The sequence below is a fragment of the Numida meleagris genome, chromosome 19, assembly GCF_002078875.1.
Source record: "Numida meleagris isolate 19003 breed g44 Domestic line chromosome 19, NumMel1.0, whole genome shotgun sequence".
NCBI classification, from domain to species: domain Eukaryota; kingdom Metazoa; phylum Chordata; class Aves; order Galliformes; family Numididae; genus Numida; species Numida meleagris.
This window is the reverse complement of record NC_034427.1, coordinates 4,039,707-4,059,652: the sequence shown is the minus strand read 5'-3', so window position 1 is coordinate 4,059,652 and position 19,946 is coordinate 4,039,707. Positions and strand designations below refer to the sequence as shown.

At 43.5% G+C, this 19,946-nt stretch overlaps 1 long non-coding RNA gene across 14 annotated transcripts in view; it reads right to left on the bottom strand.

The window, feature by feature from the left end:
* Positions 1 to 19,946, bottom strand: part of LOC110408423 — a 317,152-nt gene that overhangs the window by 9,120 nt on the left and 288,086 nt on the right. For 13 of the 14 annotated variants that reach the window (XR_002444331.1, XR_002444334.1, XR_002444336.1 and 10 more), the window contains 5 exons: positions 17,324 to 17,509; positions 13,873 to 13,966; positions 11,900 to 11,997; positions 10,161 to 10,253; positions 990 to 1,130 (listed from right to left, as the gene is read on the bottom strand). This is a non-coding gene — a long non-coding RNA (uncharacterized LOC110408423). The remainder of the gene's footprint in view (positions 1 to 989; positions 1,131 to 10,160; positions 10,254 to 11,899; positions 11,998 to 13,872; positions 13,967 to 17,323; positions 17,510 to 19,946) is intronic. The other variant, XR_002444332.1, reaches the window with a different exon arrangement.

Genomic DNA, 19,946 nt, shown 5'->3' with positions numbered 1-19,946 from the left:
CATGCAGGGAGCAAGAGATAAGAATCTTTTAATAATTGCTGGGAATTTTTTTATGATGATATGGAATGCCAATTTATGCCTCTCCACTCAATGTGGATAAAAACCAGCCTCCTTCATAGTTCAAACAGCCCCTCCCGGCCGTGGCCATTAGGACACGGAGGGAAAGCAGAGACTAATGTGCTTGCCTGGGAGACCACTGCTGCAAAACTCCATTAAACGCACTTCATAGTGGGAACATTTTTGTTTACAGTGGACAGAAAACTTTGCCAACCGTTTTTACTTAATTATTAATAGGCCCAGCTGTAGGGTTTAGGGCACAATCCAAAACCCAGTGCAGTCAACAGACAAAACTCCTACAGACATATAGTCTTCGGATAAATCCCTTACTAATTTCTTGTTGAAGAATGGCCCTGAACTGACACCTTTGGAAAAAGCTAAGGAACAGATATTACTGGGGCCTTCCCCTTGTCCTTCTCTCCAGAACACATCAGTTGCATCCACTGCAGCTTCTGAGAAGCCAGAGGTCTTCATATCTTTGCAAAAAGTACCCCACCTCAGGCTAAGCACATCACAGATTTTGTGACAAGCTGCCTCTAAGGGACTAATTTTGAGAGACTTGCCTTCTTCCGCATAATTTTACCAAACAAGCACACGTATGGCTACCGCTGGCACAAAAGAGTGGGGACAGAGTTGGACATGGTGCCGTGGTCTTGTTTTACCACGTGATATCTGCTGAAGGCTGAGATACAGGCACGATAGCTCGTCAAAATCACTCTGGTAGCGCTAAACTTCTGAGAGCCAAACTCCTAGGAGGAAGCAAACTCAGAAAAGCCAAATCTGCTCCCATTTGCTTCAAGTCTCTGGGTTGGACTGCACATCAATGTTGGAAAACACTGTCCAGGGAACTTCAAAGCTGTGCTTATCTCTAGAGCTAGATGCAGGATTCACACTTATGCATTGGGTCAACTTAAGGACTATATACAGCTCACCTATCTCCTTAGCAGGAACGAAACTATAAGGCTATCTTCAGTTGAACACAAACAGTGCCTGCTTCGAGGGGCGAGGTTCATTCAATAAACGTCACTTTTTGAGGTGCTGCAAAGGAAGTTTCCCTTCAGAAGCAGTTGTTTCTGCGAGAAAAAAGAGAGAAACAAAACAGAGAAGTTGAAATGGAGGGGCTCAGATGAGCCAGGTCCCAGGACAAACCCCAGACACGTTAGCACAGGCTGCTGCTGGTCAGGAGCCAGGAGAGCACGTACAGGGATTCACCACGTGCTTGTTCTTAACCTTGCAAGGACAGAGCTCTATGCTGTCTTCCTGGCAAAGCTCTGATAGAAGTTACAGCTTCAATTTCCCCCACTCTTCCCTCCCCCTTCACCACCACCACCATCACCACCCGATCCCTCAGAGAGATGAAGAAATACGAACAAAGGCTGCAGTAGATCACGTCAAGGCAATATTAAATGCCTCTAATGGAGCTTAGATGAAACCAGCCTTCTTAAATATCTGGATGTTGCCAGCAAACACCCAGGGACTGCAACTGAAAGTCCTGCTCTCTGGGGAGGAAGGGTCAAATACCATCCTTGTGTTTGCAAAATGTCTCGAGTTCCTGATGTCTTCAACCCTACACCATAAAATGATGCCTGCAGGTTTCTCTCATTAATGTTTTTTAAGAATATAGAAAGCACAGGTATTAATGAAAACAAAAGAGCTTTGCCTAGTGATCAGATGCCACATGTAGTTCCCTTACATAGCACTTCAAACCAGAGTTGAAGTACGCAAATAACATTGTTTTAGGCTTTGAACACCATTCCATCAATGTTCATCAAGCCAGTAGTAAATTCCATCACTTTGGCAGCTTTGGGCTCTGCATATATGCAACTGTTGTATTACATCACATTTCATCCCAGACAGCAACAGGAATGATGTACTGCCTTCACTGTTAAAAGTTTCCCTGTTTTCCAGTCCTCCTAACTAAGCTTATTCCAAGCTTCACTTTCTAAGCAGAGACCTCATGATGTTAAAACACATGGTGATCTTCTCAACTGGATAAATGATGCCCACTAGGGGCTTGTATGAGACCACTAATTTGTTTTGTTTTGTTTTGAATACCAAATTTTAGCTTAGGTATTTAAAGGTAAAAACTAAAATTCAAAATCTGACACTCCTAAAGCTTCACACTAGTTATTTCGCTCTGCTCTTCTTTCTCCTGTCCACAGGTTCCCGTTGTCAAGTTGGGTAACCTCTATCCAAGCTACCTCCATCTGAATTTATTTGTAGTGTACGGAGATAAAAGTCCAGCTGTGATACCATTAGGATTTGGCAGGGTAATAGGCTCCAGATTTTTGAAAACCCATTTTCTATTAAAAGGAGATCTCTCTCTCTGTGCTTATTTCTCATAATTACAATATGAATTTAAGGTACTGTAAAATTAATAGAACACCGGCGCTACAGACTGACGTCTCCAGCACAGGCAGACAGACAGCCTGTCCCTGCCAGTGCCCCCCAGCTGCGACCCTAACCCTATGCATGATAACAACTGGCTTACCTCGAGGCAAACTCATTTATTGACCCTGTAAGATTAACGTTAAAAGACCAATTGAAGCTAATAATGTGCAATACTTTTTGCGAGCTGGATCCATGACCACGCGGAGCAGATTTTAAATTACCCACCTCGTTACACGCAAAACACCACAAAAATCTGTGGAAAATTCAGCTTCTACTACTGATATGCACAAGGGGAGATCTGCAAGCTGGGAAGTGCACAGACTTTAAAACCACCTCCAGCCTGTTTTGGGTTAGGTCTGATCTCATTTTTTAAAGGGTTTAGTACATGTGAGTACTAAAACCAATCTTCGGTGCCACTTTTCTTGTGAGGTGCTGAGGAGCACTGGGATGGGCCTGGGGCCTGGTGCCAGCATCTGGAGACCTCGCAGGCCACCACCCCCCACCTCCATGCTCTGCAAAGGGCTTTGGCATCCTTCTATGTGCCAGTTCTCAGCCTTGCTGTTAATACAGCAACAACAGCCCCTGGCTCTGGCAGGAGAGCTGCAGCCATGGCTCGGTGTTTGTCAGGAGAATTCCTTTCCCCCGGCTTCCCTGCACTGTACACCCAGATCCACTTTGGAAAAAATCCTCTGTTTTCTTCTGCCCTCATTTCACAAATAGGTGTGGTTATAGCTCAAGGCAGTGGTTCTGCTTTATGTACAGGAGGGAAAGAAGAGAGAGCAAAGGAGGCTTCTGTTAACAGCTCCTGAAGTCTGGTCCCCTGAACTAAAATATTATCTCCAGCCACATACCACTGATACGAACAATCACATATTTGCTCAAGTGTAGGATGTGAAATAATTATAGCCAATTAAATGCCTTTTTCCTAAGGTGCTTTTTAAAAATCAAGTTGTTATCTGTTCATCAGACTGCCAGTAAACACCTCTCTTTCACATACAACATGTTTAACTTCTGTTCAGGTAGCATTACTCATATGCAATCCTCGTGGCAATTAACGATAACTATATCATTTTGAAACCTCTGCAAACAAACAAAAAAGTAACAGCTGAGAGAAGGATCCCTTACCCATTTGAGACTAGATCATGAGGGTTTTTTGTTTGTTTTTACTAACTACATTTATATTCACCTGCATCTCGGAGAGCCAGGTATGGGGTCACTGCATCCCCAGCCCCAGCAATGCTCACTCGTGTTGGCATCTTCAGGCAAAGGGACGGATCATACACAGTAATTCAAGTTTTGTTTTGCTACATGTGCGTACAAATCTTGCTACTCTACTTATGCTTCACAGAAAAACATATGTACGCTCTCATTTTCCTTCACACACATACTTATTTTTACCTGTGTATACATACTCGTGTCCTGTAAGTGCATACAAGCCCTGGATCCGGAGCCCAGCTGATTATTATTAAGTTGCAGTCCTACATGAATCATGATGTACTGTCAGGGTCCAGAAATGTCAAAATGGTCAAGTGACCTAGAGGTAAATGCATTCTGTGGCACTGACAGCAACAGCACTGCTGTAGACCCAGTGTACAAAGCGAAAGAGCTGCCTGCGTTCCTCTACAACCTGAGTTTTTCCTCAACAGCTACCAGTTGGTCCCATTTTAATCCTTCACAAACAGCTTCTGTCTTTATCCTAAATAAGTCACAGAGTTTAAACAATGCTATTTAACCTCCCGTGCCCTCTCCCCATATTTCTACCAGTGCCAAACACACATTAACTCATTCCTAAAAGCCACACGCTGCCCAACCAATGCTGCCTAAGGAAAGCATTCATGAGTGTTTATGGGGCAGCTGAAGTGTAATGATTTAGTAGATGTTTATAAATGTTTATACTGTACAGATTAACATTCCCCAGGGGGCCTGTAATGAAGAGAGCGCTCCAACTGGAATCAAACCAGCCAGCCTGAGCTGAATGAGCATGAATGAATCCTGCTGGCCTACCCTCAACTAGTTGTTTACTTAGTTTGAACGGATTTCCTCTATCCATGCTCCTTCAGCATTTTGTTTGGAAGAGGCAGAAGAAGAGTATAGTCTTACAAGGAGCGCAGTTTGGAAACAAGCTAGAAAATCCAGCCTGACACTTGGATCATGATAATTACTCACAAATTGCACTAGACAAAAGAACAAAGAGCCCAACCTGTCTGCCTTAGAAGTTAAGGCTGAAATTCCCATTGACTTCAAAGGAAATTAGGTCTCGGTCTTTATTTACAGTTTTCAAACATCGAGGTTCTCAATGCCTTCTTTACTTTGGTCTTTAATAGTCAGATCAGTTACCTTCAGGGTATTCAGCCACCTGAACTGGAAGGCAAGGATAGGGAGCAGAATAAGCCCCCACACAATTCAGGAGAAAACAGTGGCCTGCTACTTCACCTGAACTGTCACAAGTCCATAGGACTGGATGGAATCCACCAGAGAGCGCTGAGGGAGCTGGCAGAAGTGATTCCTAAGCCGCTTTCCATCATTTATCAGCAGCTCTGGTCAACCTGGGAGGTCCCAGACAACTGGAGACTTGCTAATGTCATGCCCATCTACAAGAAGGGATGGAAGCAGAAGCTAGGGAACTACAGGCCTGTCAGCCTGATCCCGGTATACGGGAAGGTCATGGAGCAGATTGTCTTGACTGTGATCATGCGGTATGTGTGGGACAACCAGGGGGTCAGGGCTAGCCAGCACGGATTCATGAAAGTCAAATCCTGCTTGGTCAACCTCATCTCCTTCTGCAACCAGGTTATCAGCCTGGTGGATGAGGGAAAGGCTGAAGATGTAATCCACCTAGACGTCAGCAAAGCTTTTGACCTTGTCTCCCACAGTGTTCTCCTGGTGAAGCTGGTAGTTCCTGGTTTGGACAGGTACACTCTTTGCTGGGTAAAGAACTGGCAGGAGAGCCATGCCCAAAGAGTTGTGGTGAATTTAGTTAAATCCAGCTGGCAACTGGTCTCTAGTGGTGTTCCTCTGGGGTCAGTATTGTGTCCTGTCTTATGGGGAGCAGCTGAGACAACTGGCATTGCTCAGTCTGGAGAAGAGGAGGCTCATGGGAGAACTTATCACTCCCTAGAACTCCCTGTGGTTGGCCTCTTCTCCCAAGTTACAGTGATAAGACAAGAGGTGATGGCCTCAAGTTGTGCCATGGGAGGTTCAGGTTGGACATCAGGAAAAACCTCTTTTCAGAAAATGTAGTGATGCACTGGCACAGGATCCCCAGGGAGGTGGTGAAGTCTCCATCTGTGGAGGTTTTCAAGAAATGTGGAGATGTGGCGCTGAGGGACATGGTCAGTGGGCATGGTGAGATGGGCTGATGGCTGGACTTGGTGATCTTAGAGGTCTCTTCTAACCTTAATAATTCTATGATTCATTTGGTACCAAGCAATAAATAAATAAATCAACCTGTGAAATAAGAAGTAGGGAAACAAACCCCTCTGGATTTCTGCTGTAGTCAGGAGAGTAAGTCTTTTCATATGCGACACACACACATATTCAAAATACGAATCATACCAAAGAAGCTGGGAAAGGGTGGGAAGAAAATAGAATCATAGTAGGATCATAGCCAGCACGGGCCCTGAGAGGTGGCCAGAAATACCAAGGTGAAGGTGAAGCGTACCATCTAGAGAGTGGTACCACTGCCAGTACATTTCTGGACACTGAGAGCTCATTCTTCTAGGGGCCACGTTCCTTTGCTGATGTGAGGAGAATCATCACTTTCCCCCAAATTATACTAATTATGCCTCTAATAGCTATATGCTTGCATTAGACAAACAGCAGCACCACACGTTACAGGTATGAAAATAAAATAAAAAAATTAGCTTTGTAAACTCTCAAACCACAGCACTGAAGGTAGTCCCATTGAAAATGTCTGCCGTGATTCTCCAGCCTCTCTAATGGATCAGATAGATGTAGCTCTCTCTACGTGAAAACACTTGTTTCAACGGGTTTCTGAGGTGTTTTTAAAGGTTCAGAAATAAACCTGCTCTGAATCTTGGATGCAGACACTGGACAAAGGCAATTTTGTCTGCAGTGGTTTATTTGCCCATCTCACAAAGCTGTCTGAGCTAGTTACAGCATTTGGCAAACACTCCTGGTCCAAGTTCTACACAGTAACCCCACCTGGGTCGTTAGGCGAGTGGAAAAGACAGATATTTGAAATCTTCTAGAGCACTGTAACCGTCAGGTAATTAGCTGTAGCAGTCTTACAAAGTAGGAAAGGCTCATGAGAGCTCTGAAATGAAAGCACAAAATGCCTCCTGGAACTAATTTTGGAGTGGCTGAAGTATTTAATCCTGCAAATTATTGCCAGTGAGGAAACATCAAGGTACTGCTGGATCATAATAGTGGCAAACCAGCAGGAATGGTTCACCCTCAGCTGCCTCCTGCTGATGGCTAAGCAATCAGACATGCTTTACATCACTCACAAAGGACAGGGTGCAGGGGCAGCTATGTTTTGTCCGCTGTGACTTGCAAAGTGGCCTGGAATTGTTCTTCTTCTTTGTGTCTGCAAAGGATCCTTTATTGGCATAGCCAGGGCAGCCCTACTTTGCAAGTAGTGGAGAATATGGAAGAGAAGAATAAACACTGGGGGTACAGACAGTACCCTAGAACTGCTTGATTATCAACTCTGGTTCCACGGATGCTCTCCGTCCTTCAGAGAACAAGGAAGGGTTTGTAGAGGTGCACAAACACCTCTTTCATTTGAAAAGATGCCTTTGGAATTCTTGATCTGCTAATGAGTCCACATTAATGAGGTTGAGGAGATTGGATTTATCCTTTCATCCTTCCAGGAGTCAGACTCTCCATGTGTGAAACGGGAAAAGCAAATATTAACCTTGCGGGGGCTGTTTTTAGGAAGAGGGAATGGCAGACATGGGACTCGAAACAAACTACCTAAGTTCTCAAACCCAATCTGTTTCCAGATGCAGCTCTCCAGACCTGAAACCCTCTTGTTTGTTTTGATCAGACACCACGCCATGAGAAGGAACTAGGGAAGTCCGTATTTCTTCCCACCGGGAAGCCACTCAAGAATCATGTTGCTGTTCTAGTTAAAAAAAAAAAAAATCATTTAATTTCCAGCCTGAATTTATTCATAGCCAATTAATACCCATTTGTTCATGTGCCAAAATATTCTTTTATCTTTAACAAGTAGTTTGTCTAGCTCTGTGAAAGCTATATACTTGATTGCTACAGAACCTAGGAATTTCCTCTTCCACGAGCTGTAGGAAAAAGTGTTGATGCAAGAACATGCTGTAATATTTCATGCAAATTTTGCAGGAGCCCATCCAGATGTGTGTAAGAATCTACGTACTAATTTCAAAACCATTTTCACTACCATCTTTCCCAGCCAGAAGGCTTCTCCCATCTTTTAAAAACAAAAAGGAGAAGCAGCAAGCCCCAGTTTAACCTTTTCTTGAGAACTGCTTTCCAAAAGGTATGAACTGTAATGTATTATCCTCTCCAAAACCCTAAGAAGCATCTCATCTACAAAGATAAGAGTGAAGATCCTGCATATTTGATTAAACAACAAGCACTTTGGAACTCGGATTTTCTTTATTTTCAGGAAGAGGTCTCCTTTTCCACGTGAACCATTAATACATTTATAAAACCAAGTGAATGAAAGTTAGGCAATGTCAGAACAAAAGTTGACCATAAAACCATATACATCTGCATTATGATTCACCCTTTAAGGATAAGATCATGCCTTATTTTCCACCAGATTCTACCTCAGGATGGACAGTGCTCACTTAATAAGTAGATATTCAATATCTTGTTACAGCATCATTATTCAGCATGTGGCTTGAGGCCTTATTTACCACATAGGACTCAAAACCTACTTGGAAGACACAGCTGCTAATTTTCTCATGAGTTCTTCTAGAGCTCTTATCAGTATGGCATATGAGTGCTTCAGAAACATTAACTTCTGAATTAACCCCCTAAGATGAGAGGATATTATTATTCCTGTTTAACAGATGGGAAACCGAAACACAAAGAGATTGAGATCAAAACATTCCACTAGCGCTGGGTACCCGACCTGAGATGTCTGTGAATTGATTTCTCAGAAGACTTAATGTGCAACATCAAATGTCAGGAGAATACCACTAACAATGTGTTCTGCAAATGGGAACGCAGAAAGGAAAAATGAGAGCCAATTGTGAAGAGTTTGGTTCAAACGGACTTCTCTCACACAGGATGAGTTCTACACTATTCAGAGGCCTTATCCATGAAGCCATCCATTTTCTTTTCACTACCCTTCCTACACATCTCCCATCTCCTGTACCAAACTCAGGCAGAGCCCTTTAGACACCAGCCTCCCTCTCTACCCAGCCGTGACTCATCTCCTGCTCAGCTCCACCTTCTGCATGGAGTGAGACCAGAGTCCTGCACTAAATATAGCACCTGGTCATGTAATTAAAGACTGTGCGAAATGCCCCTACAAAAGGAAGCCAAATAAACACCACATGGGAAACCTTAGTTTCATGATTTCCCAATATCCTTTTCTAAATAATAAGCTTTTCGAGGAGAACGCTGTCTCCATTATGTAAACATACATATTAAAACTTATATATGCACACCATACATATTTATATATATATAATACATATGAGACAAACATTATTATATAAACATAAATTCATATCTGCTCTTGTTCCTGTTTTGTATCAGCTGATACTTTCAAAAAACTGAAAAAGGTTTGGGAAATAAAATATCTGGCCTGTCATAGAATACTAAACCCAACTAAACCCAAATTATTAAAGTTTTCAAGCTGAAATTAGAGTTGATCACAACCTGCCTACAGGTTTCAGTTCAGCATTTTGCCCATGTCTTTCCTTTTCAGGGATAGAAGTGCTTAGCTCAGTCAGGCCCACAGCAACTTTGTAAATTTCAGTGCTGAAGCAATACGTAGAGGCAGCACTCTGAATTTCCAGTGAGCGGGAAATTCATTTGTTTCATTATTTCATTCTGTTCTGAACTGGGAGAACACCTATTCATCCCACGCCTCCAACTTTCAAATTTTCCTTGAAATTTTACTGATGTTGGGTTTAAGTTCTTGTAAATAAATCAACCAGAGCTGATACCAACATGGGAAATTTCAGCGTGACTTTACAGTTTGACAGTTACAAGGAAGCAAAGAAGCCTGGAAAGTTTCAAGCAACGTTAGTTATAGGTACAGCTACATCTCGGCCATTTCTAAAATACCACTGCAGCGGAATATAAAATACATAATAACAAATTGAGTAAACTCGTGCTGTGGGTTATGTTCAATGCAGTGACACCAAAGCAGCCTTCAGCAGAAGTATCCTTTTTTCCCCCAGACACTTTTACTGCCTTCCTCTCAGGCACAGCAGAGCAAGGAGGGGAGCCCTGTTCTCCTGCCATACTTCATACTCTTGTGAAAAAAGACCCAAACCCCTTTTCTTTCCCGAGGAACCAAGACAAATCTGCACCACAGGAAGCACCAGTTCCAAGTGGGCAGCCTCGATGCAGCGACTGCAGCGTGCAGAGCTGTGCTGCTCTGAGCACAGGGAACTGCACTTGTGGGCAGACCCAGAGAGCTTTCAGGAGGTGAGACCAGGGTTTGGGCTCAGGGGGCATAATCTGTGATGGAAAGCTGGGAAGTTGGGCTGTTTTGCTGGTTGATAGTTTGTTCTTTTGTGTTTCCTTACCCAGGGGATGAGCAGAGTGCAGCGCCAACTTGATGCACATGCCTTGGAAGGTTACTCTGAGGCTTGCTGTGAACCTGGGATTCTCTTCGTTTACTGAGAGAATGAGAAGAGAACCGTTTGGTCAAAAATCCATACATCGGGATCTTCTATTTTGAAGGGAGATGAGAAACTGGAATTAAGCATTCAGCTGAGAGCGGCTCTTTCCATAACAGTTGGGCAGCGAAAACCGCTCAGCCCCGACGCCGCTGCCAGCAACCAGCGAGGAATTCCCCTGTCATGAGGCCCATGACTCACGCCTGCCCCTGCTGCTTCTCTCCCTCAGATGTAGGGGCTGTGCTTGTGGTCTGGGATGTGTCAGGGGAAAGGCACTGGCAGAGCCGTCCCGTTGCCCAAGCCCTCGCTCGCTGCCCAGAGTGACAGCACACAGGTGGACCAGATCCACCATCCCTGTGCAGACAGACAACCTTCCTTCATCTCTCTTTTCCTCATGCCCCTGCCCCTCCCGAATAACCAGAGTAACTCTGTCAGCTCCCAGGTGGCCCCAAAACCTCCGGTGAGGGTTTCAGCATTGGGTACAGCAGGGCAAAGCGAGGCCCCCACTGGCACCGAGGGCTCTCATCAGCTGTACTCAAATTAATACCAGAGCTGCTGCCACGGCAGTGCGAGCAGTTTGCAACATTTGTATTTGTGCTCTGGATATTTATTGCTTTGTTTTTCACAGGCCCTTTTAATGCCTCCAGGAGTAATTTATGGGGACAGAATAGCATGAAAAGAGCAGATCCCACTTATTTACATCTCTGGAAGATGAAAATCGCACGAGAACAGCAGATTTCACATTGCTTCCTCTCCACAAATGGCTTTCTGAGGCAGTAAAAGCAAAGGAAAAGCAAACATAAACACCATACAAACACCAACATATTCAGGTGTGTTTGGGCCTACCCAAACACTGCATGGAGATAACTCAGATTTACTCAGATTTGGACTCTGTTTTGCTAATCTATCCCACAAAAACTTTGCAGATTTCAGTAATCATTAACCTAACTAGCTAGATACACATCATAAAATTTATTTTAATTAATTTTTACTGCAGTAGAGGATTACTTTATAAAAACACAGTCCTTAGCATTAATCTTGGTACTTTTCAGATTGATGAGTAATATGTGTGACTGTGGTAGCTTTTTTTTTTTGGCAGCTCTTACTGCTCCTGCTCCAGAGCATGAAGCAGACTCATCTGCACACCCAGGATGGTCCAAGTTTCCAGCAACTGACATGCCGGTTATTTATTTCATAAAATAAGCAAATCAGTGAAGCATGACTAATGAACTTTTTGATCCAGGGAACACTCATCTATGCAGTCTCATTCAGAATCGTATCCCTTTGGGGCTAGGAGTAATACCAGTAACCTGGGACGTTTCACCAAGTTCCCCCCTAGTGCTGGGCAGTGTTGTTTTGGAGGTTTCTGTCATACAAAAAGCTTTATATTATTTGAAGTGCAACGTGACATTTCTGAAATAAGTTGATTTTGTCTATATAAGGCAGATTAAAGAGGCTTCTTTGCTTTGCCTTTTCCCATTAATTAATACCCTGACTCCTTGATTTCCAGATAAAGTCATGGACCGTAAGATATAATGTTTTTTCTACTTCAGCTCTACTATATTTCATGCTTTGCTTCATGAGACCCAATTTATTACAGTGATGGATGAATCATAAGAGTATATTTTAAACAACCATGAGTGTACCTGCTTGGCTGCTCATTTTTCACAAAGTCATTCCAGGAAGCATTTAAAAGTCAGAAGACTGCCTCAGAATTTGTTTGAATAATCCAGACATTGTGATTCTGCAAGATACAATAGAAAGTCAACTTGAGATCTTTCTTGGGCTTCTAGTCCCATCAAAATGCCATCAAGCCTCTGATGCTTTAACATGCTGTTTTCACACAGTGTTGTAAAGGGAGAGGTAGCTCAAACAATTTCTCTTCACGTTTCAAACTAGATTTCGATCCAGAAAAAAAGTGCACGCATGCTCAGCTTCATTTACTGTCACCTCAGTGTAACTGGAGGAAATTATCTGCAGCACATGAAGCTGCAAACATGTGCAAGTCTTTGCAAAATCACAGCCACCACAGCTCTGAGTGTTGGAAAGCTGTGAGATTATTCATAATTTCTCCAGCCTGACTCAGCAGAAGGAACCATTTCAAGTCACATTTCAAGCTGCTTATAGTTATTGGGAAAAAAGTTGCGTCCCCTGAACGAAACTTAGCTTTCTCTGCTCCTCTATCTTGTGTTTAAAGAGAATTAAACCTTCCCAAAACTCACTGGGAAATGGGGTTCAGGGGGATAGAGAGGGACAATTCATCTCTAAATTACATTGCTCTTCAGAGTAAACCACAGAGAGCTGTAATGGGACAAGTAATTTTTTTTTACATGGCATAATTAATTAGAATCCATAAAACCCAATTAAACAGCACTTTTGAGACTATCAAGTGGTGCATGCTTGAAACTGCAAATATGACAGCATAAGTACAATTTTATAGCTGGGCACACTCCTCAGGATTATTTTCGGTGCTCTGCTGAAATGGGAAATGGCACCACTTTGGCCCCTGCTAATAAATCGCTTGCAAACAGGCTATATTAATAATCTTTATGGGGGCAGGATGGAAGCCAGATGGGGCAGGGAGGGGAGTGTGGAGGTGGCATAATATATCGGCCTGGAAAACATAATCCAGGCCAAAGCAGACATTTAATCTCTGTGTGCACCTGAGAGGGCTGCTAATATAAAAGGAGAGGTGGTGGGCCGAGAAGGGAATCCCTGAGAGACCACAGAGGATATTTTCAAGTTAAAAACTGAGGTAATTCCCAGCCAGTAGGCACTTGGCTACCTGCATGGAAGGAAACAAAGAGAAGAACCACGCTGCAACACATTTAGCAGCCTCCAGCAAGGCAGGGCCTTGTTCCCTTCGCTTGGAAATGACAAATGGTGCTGGGGCACCCACCTCACCCCTTCCTCTTGGTCATACTCAGTCCTTCCCTGCTGCCCTAGGAAGGGGTGCGCGTGTGCGTGCACGCAATGGGTTCCATGCATGTGTACAAGATTGATATACAATCCATCGCAAGTTAAAGCTCACTTTGCCCTTGTTTATTTACACAAGGCCCCACTTATGTTTAACTTGGCAGCCAAGAGGTCTGCTCCTTGTGCCAAGCACTAATTCCTTGACTGCCCTGACAGGCCCTGGCGTGCACACCTGAAAGTCATTAACGCTCGGACCCATTTTGTTTTCACATTTTGAGGCAGTGACCCGCAGCCACGTACAGCTTCAGACACTCTATCATCTCCCCTGTCATCAGCTTCGCACTTAGCAGCCCGGGCACTGCCAGACCACAACAAGCAATGGACTAACAGGAAAGGCCTCGACCTGAGAGGACGAAGGCCCTTGTGGAGCCACAACTCCCCTCCAGCACACAGAGGGCGAGGGACGCTTCGAGGGGGACTTCTTTCTTCTCAAGTTATGAGTTTGTTTGGTTTGGGAATATTTTATCCTTTGGAACATAGAGATGCAGTGTGATAAGTAAACTGCCTGTGACAGCTGAGCTTCAGTGGCAGAATTGGACAGATTCAATTCTAATGGTCCCACAGAATGCTTCATGCAAGCGGTTCCCAAAAACCGTAACTCGATCTTATCAGTCACTCAGAAAATTCCTCCAGAGTCACCTACCACCACAGGAAGAATAATGAATCAGGAAATGCAGAACGACGGACTTTCAGATGAGACTGGGAAGCAGAAGCACTGCAGTGAAGATGTGCACCACCTGTAGGAAGAATACAGCGGACACTTCATGGGAGAGAGGAGATATCCTCTGTATATTTCCTCTACATAGTTCTGCAGAAATTCTCTTGCACCACATATTATGCTCTCTGAAGGTTTGCGGGATGCCGCAACATTCTGTTACACGTGGAGATGCTATTCATCTAGTTTCTGAGAGTCCTTTTAGAAAACAAAATCTCCTAATATCTTCATTTCATATGGCCATTTCACCTGCACTGAGATCTTTAAGCTTTCTCCCCTACGTAAGTTATTTTAAGCTCCCAGCCTCCCTAGCAGCTCCAAACATTGCCATTTTGGTGTGCTAGATACATTTTTACTCCTTCTATTCTCTCCATGTTTAATTTTCTCCCTTTAAAATTGATAAGGATGGAGACTCTGACAAGCTAATAGTCAGTCCTAGACCACAAACAGGTTTTAGACTAAGTTCTCATGACCTTGAAAAGGAAGGAATGGGAAGCCTAAACCCTGGAGAGCTTTAGATTTCCGCAGGGGATAACAGCATTACATATTTTCTATGGCAATCTCAAGGCCATGCACTTTGAAGTCATCACTTACTATACATTTATCTTAAAAAACAAAATAAAACCAAAAGTCTGAACAACAAAAACCCATTTTTGGATTCTTCTGAAGGCTTTTTTTATAGCTCTTCTGAGCCCTGCACTGTTAGACATGTGGTAACTTACAGTCAGAATACAACCATGAAACTAATAAAATGTTTATAAATGCTTTCAGACAGTACAAAAGCAGCGTTTTCTCTGAAATATATTAAGTGCATGCTGATATTGACATTTTTTCAGAAGTCTATATAGTTCACATGTGGCTTCTCTATCAAGTCCCTCATTGCTGGGATTTTCAATCTTCTTCCTTCTCACTGCACCCCTGTAAGATTAGCCAGGGTAATACTTCCCATTGGTACATGTTACTTTAATAGTCAGAAATGAAAATGGACCTTAAAATGTAAAAGCTGGGATGGTTTAATATAAAATCTTGCTCCAGGAGCTCATAACATAGGCTTTCTCCCAAGAGATTTTCTTAATGAGGAAAAGAAAAGGGTGTCCTGCATTGTACAACACATACTGAGATGGAAGACTTTCCAGCTGAAGCAACCTACATGGTAAGAAGAGTCTAGCCGGGCATTTTGGAACTGGGCACTCAGTGAATGTTTATGTGGGCAAATATAAGGTCATATACAGTGGAGAAAGGGAGAAAAAATTACTTTTATCTTAAATTCTGGTCTAGATGTTTCACGTAAAAAGCACATTTTAAGGAGGATGGAAGCTGGGACTGTAGCAGACCGGTGGTTTTGCTAGTTAGGGGGCATGAAGAGTATCAGCAGCCATCTCAAATGGATGGCAAATGCAGTTTGTATAGACATGTGTCATTCCTGTACTGCAGCCAAGTGAAACTACAAACACTATTAAAAGTATAAGGAGGCTTTAATTTACATTCTTGTTAAGGCATCTTTATGTTGCCAGAATATTGCAAGTGGGCTTAGCATAAAATGAGAACCTGGCCTTAATATTCTCAGACAGAAAACTGCAGTACACAGGCACATTGTCTTGGATTCTTATCCTCCCTTCTGTTAACCTGATGTACGCACATCGACCAAAACTGGGCGAGAGAACACTGCTCCTCATGCTCCTCTGCTGCACAGCAGCTTCAGTGAGCACAAACGGCCAAAAGACTCATTTCATATCCCAGCTATACTGGCCCTGTACAGCACCACAGCTAACATCATCGCAACATGCAGCTAGAGACACCGGCTGGACCACGGTGCACAGGCCATCACAGCGATCACGGAGCTAAAGTCACAAGTTCAACTCCAGCACCCGCTTCACCACGAGGCATCCAGGAACCTCCGCTGCGTTATAGCAAGCTTCAGACTTCTAGCACAGAAGACCAAAAGCCATGAATACCACACCAGTGCCCTGTCCTTTACTAGACAGAAGCATAACAAAAAGCAAATTCTAATGATCCCTGCCAGTGTGACTGGGGGCAATACACACCAGGCAGGAGCCCGAGAAGTTTCTCGTTACCACCAGAAGCATCTGTGTACCCCATCCAACAGCCCATTTCCAGCTGAGGCCAATTCCTGATGCTTCAGAGGAAGACGGAAGAACGAACAAACCCAGAGGCCACGTTATGCATGAAAGGATGAGAAAAAAAAGCCTTTCATGGCCCTGAGGAAGCCCTGGAGCAAAGAGATGAGACGTGGGGTTCAGAGCGGGCTATGAGGAGACCATTCCATCAGAAATAAAAAATCACCATATAAAAGACAAATGAGAGAAAAGGTAACTCTAAACGCACATAAGGAACAACGGTGAAATTCTAAGGCCTCTGGAATCAATAACAAAACTCATTGTCCTTACTCAGGCCAAGATTTTTTAACTCAGCGTAGCTACATTTGTTTCTAAACAGGAGATCTGTAGCTCATGAAATGTCGTCTTAGGATGTGTTAATTTTCATAGGCAAATGAAAGGTGCTAATCTGTCCCTGTCACTGTGTAATATTAAACAGTTAAACGCAGACTGAGCTTGGAAACAGTATATAGCAGACATCCTTAAAAATTCATTCAAAATATATTGAGAGAATAATCTTTTTCCAAATCTGTCAACAAGATCCTAGCCACTGTTCCTGGCAAGACAACTAGCTTAATTTGGTAAAACAGTCACTTTTGCTCTCACAAGCATTTTAAAAGAAATGAGGTCACAGAAAGAAAAACGGGGATGTGAAGAAGAGCTTTGATAGCTCCTCAGCAGCATGCTGCTGTATTACAGGGGCTACTTCCAAGGGACTTCACCGGCTCTAAATGCACAAGTGAACCTGGGCTGGGAGGGAGGTTAGGCTCCGAGCAAGGGCTGAGGCACTGCAAATTCGATTCACCGAGTGGTTTTGCCATGAATGCTTTTCCAGGTCTCACACCATTACATAGGATGTAACATCATTATGATGTCAACTCTTGGACCAGGGAGCAAGCTGATTTAAGTTTTACGAGGGAAAGGATGAATACTTTCAAAGGAATGGTGAGTCGAATAATGCAGAACTGGTAGGATCACAGTTCAGGGAACTCATGGTTACGCTTTGAACTATTTTTAGCAAGGTACTGCGAGTTCAGGGATAGCAAGGGCTCAAGCGAAGCACAGCCTCTCAAAGCACTGACAAATTTCTATCAATTTTGCAGAAAGGGAATCAAAACCTCTGCTGCCTTTCACTGAAGGTGACTGCCGTAGCAAGGCTGCTGCCTGCATATGGTCGTGCGTGTGTACGGGCAGGGGAAACAGCACGTGCAAAAAGCCTTCCTTCCCTGTGCTCCATCCAGGGATGAAGGACAAACACCCACCTTATGCTTGAAGCCACACAAGCCCATCATCTCTGCTTCCTTCAAGATGCAGCAGGACCCAGGCCTTCTCCAGTTCTGGCACAGCTCCTCATCACATGGCACTGCCCTCCCATGGGCACTATGACTTTGTTCTGCCCACCCAAGGAGGTTCTTCCCGAGCTTGACTTCACTCCCAGTGCTTTTAATCTGCAGGGGAAAAGTAACAAACAAAACCACCTCAAATTCAGATATTTAAAAAGAAACAAACAACAAAAACCACAGAAGCAGGTACGTTTGCCATCCAGGTTTCAAAGCTGTTGCTATTCCTGCAGTCAGAGCACGTTAATAAAAACCTCCCCCCAACTTTGGGGAGCTGCCGCAGATGCTTGCTTCTGCCAGCTCTTGTTAGATTTTTTTTTCTTTCTTTAAATGCATACTTAAGAGTATTGCAGATCACCAGGAGTGCACAAGCAATGGGTTGCTTTATAAGCTTTACTACAATTATGGAAAATGTTGGAAATACATACTGTACATTTCCTGTATGCTGGGACTGCTACAAGCAGAGAAAACCCACATTGAAGGGGATTTCTATGCAAGCTATGCACCAGATGAAGATTGTATTACAAGCTTGGATTACTGATTTAAGCCTCTTCTCTTCTCCCCACCCATTTCTATGATAGCTTTCAAGCTTGAATAGCCATATAAGTTCAAATGTTCTTTTATAGGGCGAAATAAACAGCTTTTATGGTTCAGAAACTGCATGCTTAGAGATCAACACTTCACCACTAATTCACGCAGGTTCAAGCTAAAGAAATGGCTCATTTTCCTCTCTACAGTTGCTGAGAAATTTTTTTCCCAAAAACTCAAGATGCACTTTAAATTAGATGTTATGAAAGTTGTGGATGCAGACAACATTTCTCTTGACAAAGTGCATCTAGTGTGCTGCCTTACACATCCCAACTGCCACAAAATCAGAGAGAAATCACTGCTAAAAACCTCAGAGGTGCTGGATGTTGCTACAGGACATGGGAACATATTATTCATATCACTGACATGCCTTTTTTAATACATATATTTTTAAATATAGGAAAGCTTTAATATATTAAAAAGGTTTTATGTAATTTATTCTGGTTTTAACTTATTCTAAATTGTCAAAGTAGTGGAATGAGCATTCAGTTCAGCCTGTTTGGTGCAATCCTTTCCAGTGGAGTAGCAGGAGATGCCTGTCCCAGCTGCTACATGGACCCCGCAGAAGAACAGCACTGTCAAGCCCTGTACCTTACATGACGCATTTCCATCCAAGTAAGCATCCAAAGGACTTCACGGGTACCCTTGGCTGCTCTTCCCCGTGATGGGGAAAAACAGTGGGCCAGCTGTGTGAATTCCATCTTCACACAGACGCAATAGGAGGGTATAAAACCCAGGCTTTAAGGGGATGGTACAATCTGAATGCACTGAAAGTTATTTTCAAACCCAGAGAGAGCAAGAGCTGTATTCTGCTGTGCTGGGCAGACTCATTGCCCTATATGATCTAAACAAAAATAGCCAAAATAGCCATGCCTGATGTTTTTCTCCTAAAACCTACAATGAGTATACATTTTATTTATTCCTCTATCCAGCTGTGTATTCCATCCTTGTCACTATGTTTTTTGCGCAGCCTTTAAATTCACTAACAGCAATTTTTTTCCTCCCATTTGTCAGCCAGCATTTAAGTGGTTAAAGCAGTGGCTTTGTTTCCAAGCAAAGATAATCCTGTTCCTGAGGACACTAGTAATGGTGGTATACGACAACATAATCAGCAGCACAAGGATATAAACAACTCCCAATTATCCCAAACCAAAAATTTTGAACATCTTGTTACATTTTTTCCTTAGGCCTTAAAATTACTGAGTTGTTATGGTTGGATGCTTTGTGGTGAATAAATCTAGAATAATTCCCTGGAAAGAGTGAATTGCCGCTGAAGTGCTGTTAGTGCAAAAGACCACAGGACCACGTTTGCCCTGGCTTTCCCATCCAAAGGGGAAAACCATGCAATGTTCTCATCGTGTGGAGACAGGGAAGAAATGGGGAGGAGCGGTGGTGATTTGATTTCGAGGAAGTGGGAAGCAGTTGCACATCCTGCAGGGAACATGGGCAACAGAGAGGACACACAACACGAGAACACACAACACGAGAACACACAACACGAGAACACACAACACGAGAACACAGAGCGCTGGGGTTTCTCAGACACTCCTGTCAAAACGCTAAATCCTGTAGGCCTCCAGGTGCATAACAAACAAACAGCCATGAAAGAAACCCACTGCCTGTGCAAGCCATCTGCATGAAGTCTGAGGGGATCAGTAGGTGTCCTTTCCCACAGCACGCACATTGAGGTACTAATCAAGGCTAAGAGCTCTCACAGAGATAGGAACACAAGATCTGGTCCCAGAAACTGAGATGGGACAGGACATAGCATTCAGATCTGAAGCCAGATCAAAGTAACCATGTTTAGAGCCAAATCCGGGCTCAGGCATTGAATATACCTCCAAAACATGGATGTTTTTGGATCTAGAGTTCAGGTTCTGTCATCCATCTAATCTTGCAATGGGTGGATCAAAGATGTTCAGTCTGAGGCTTAGAGGAGTGCTAACACACAGTTTTG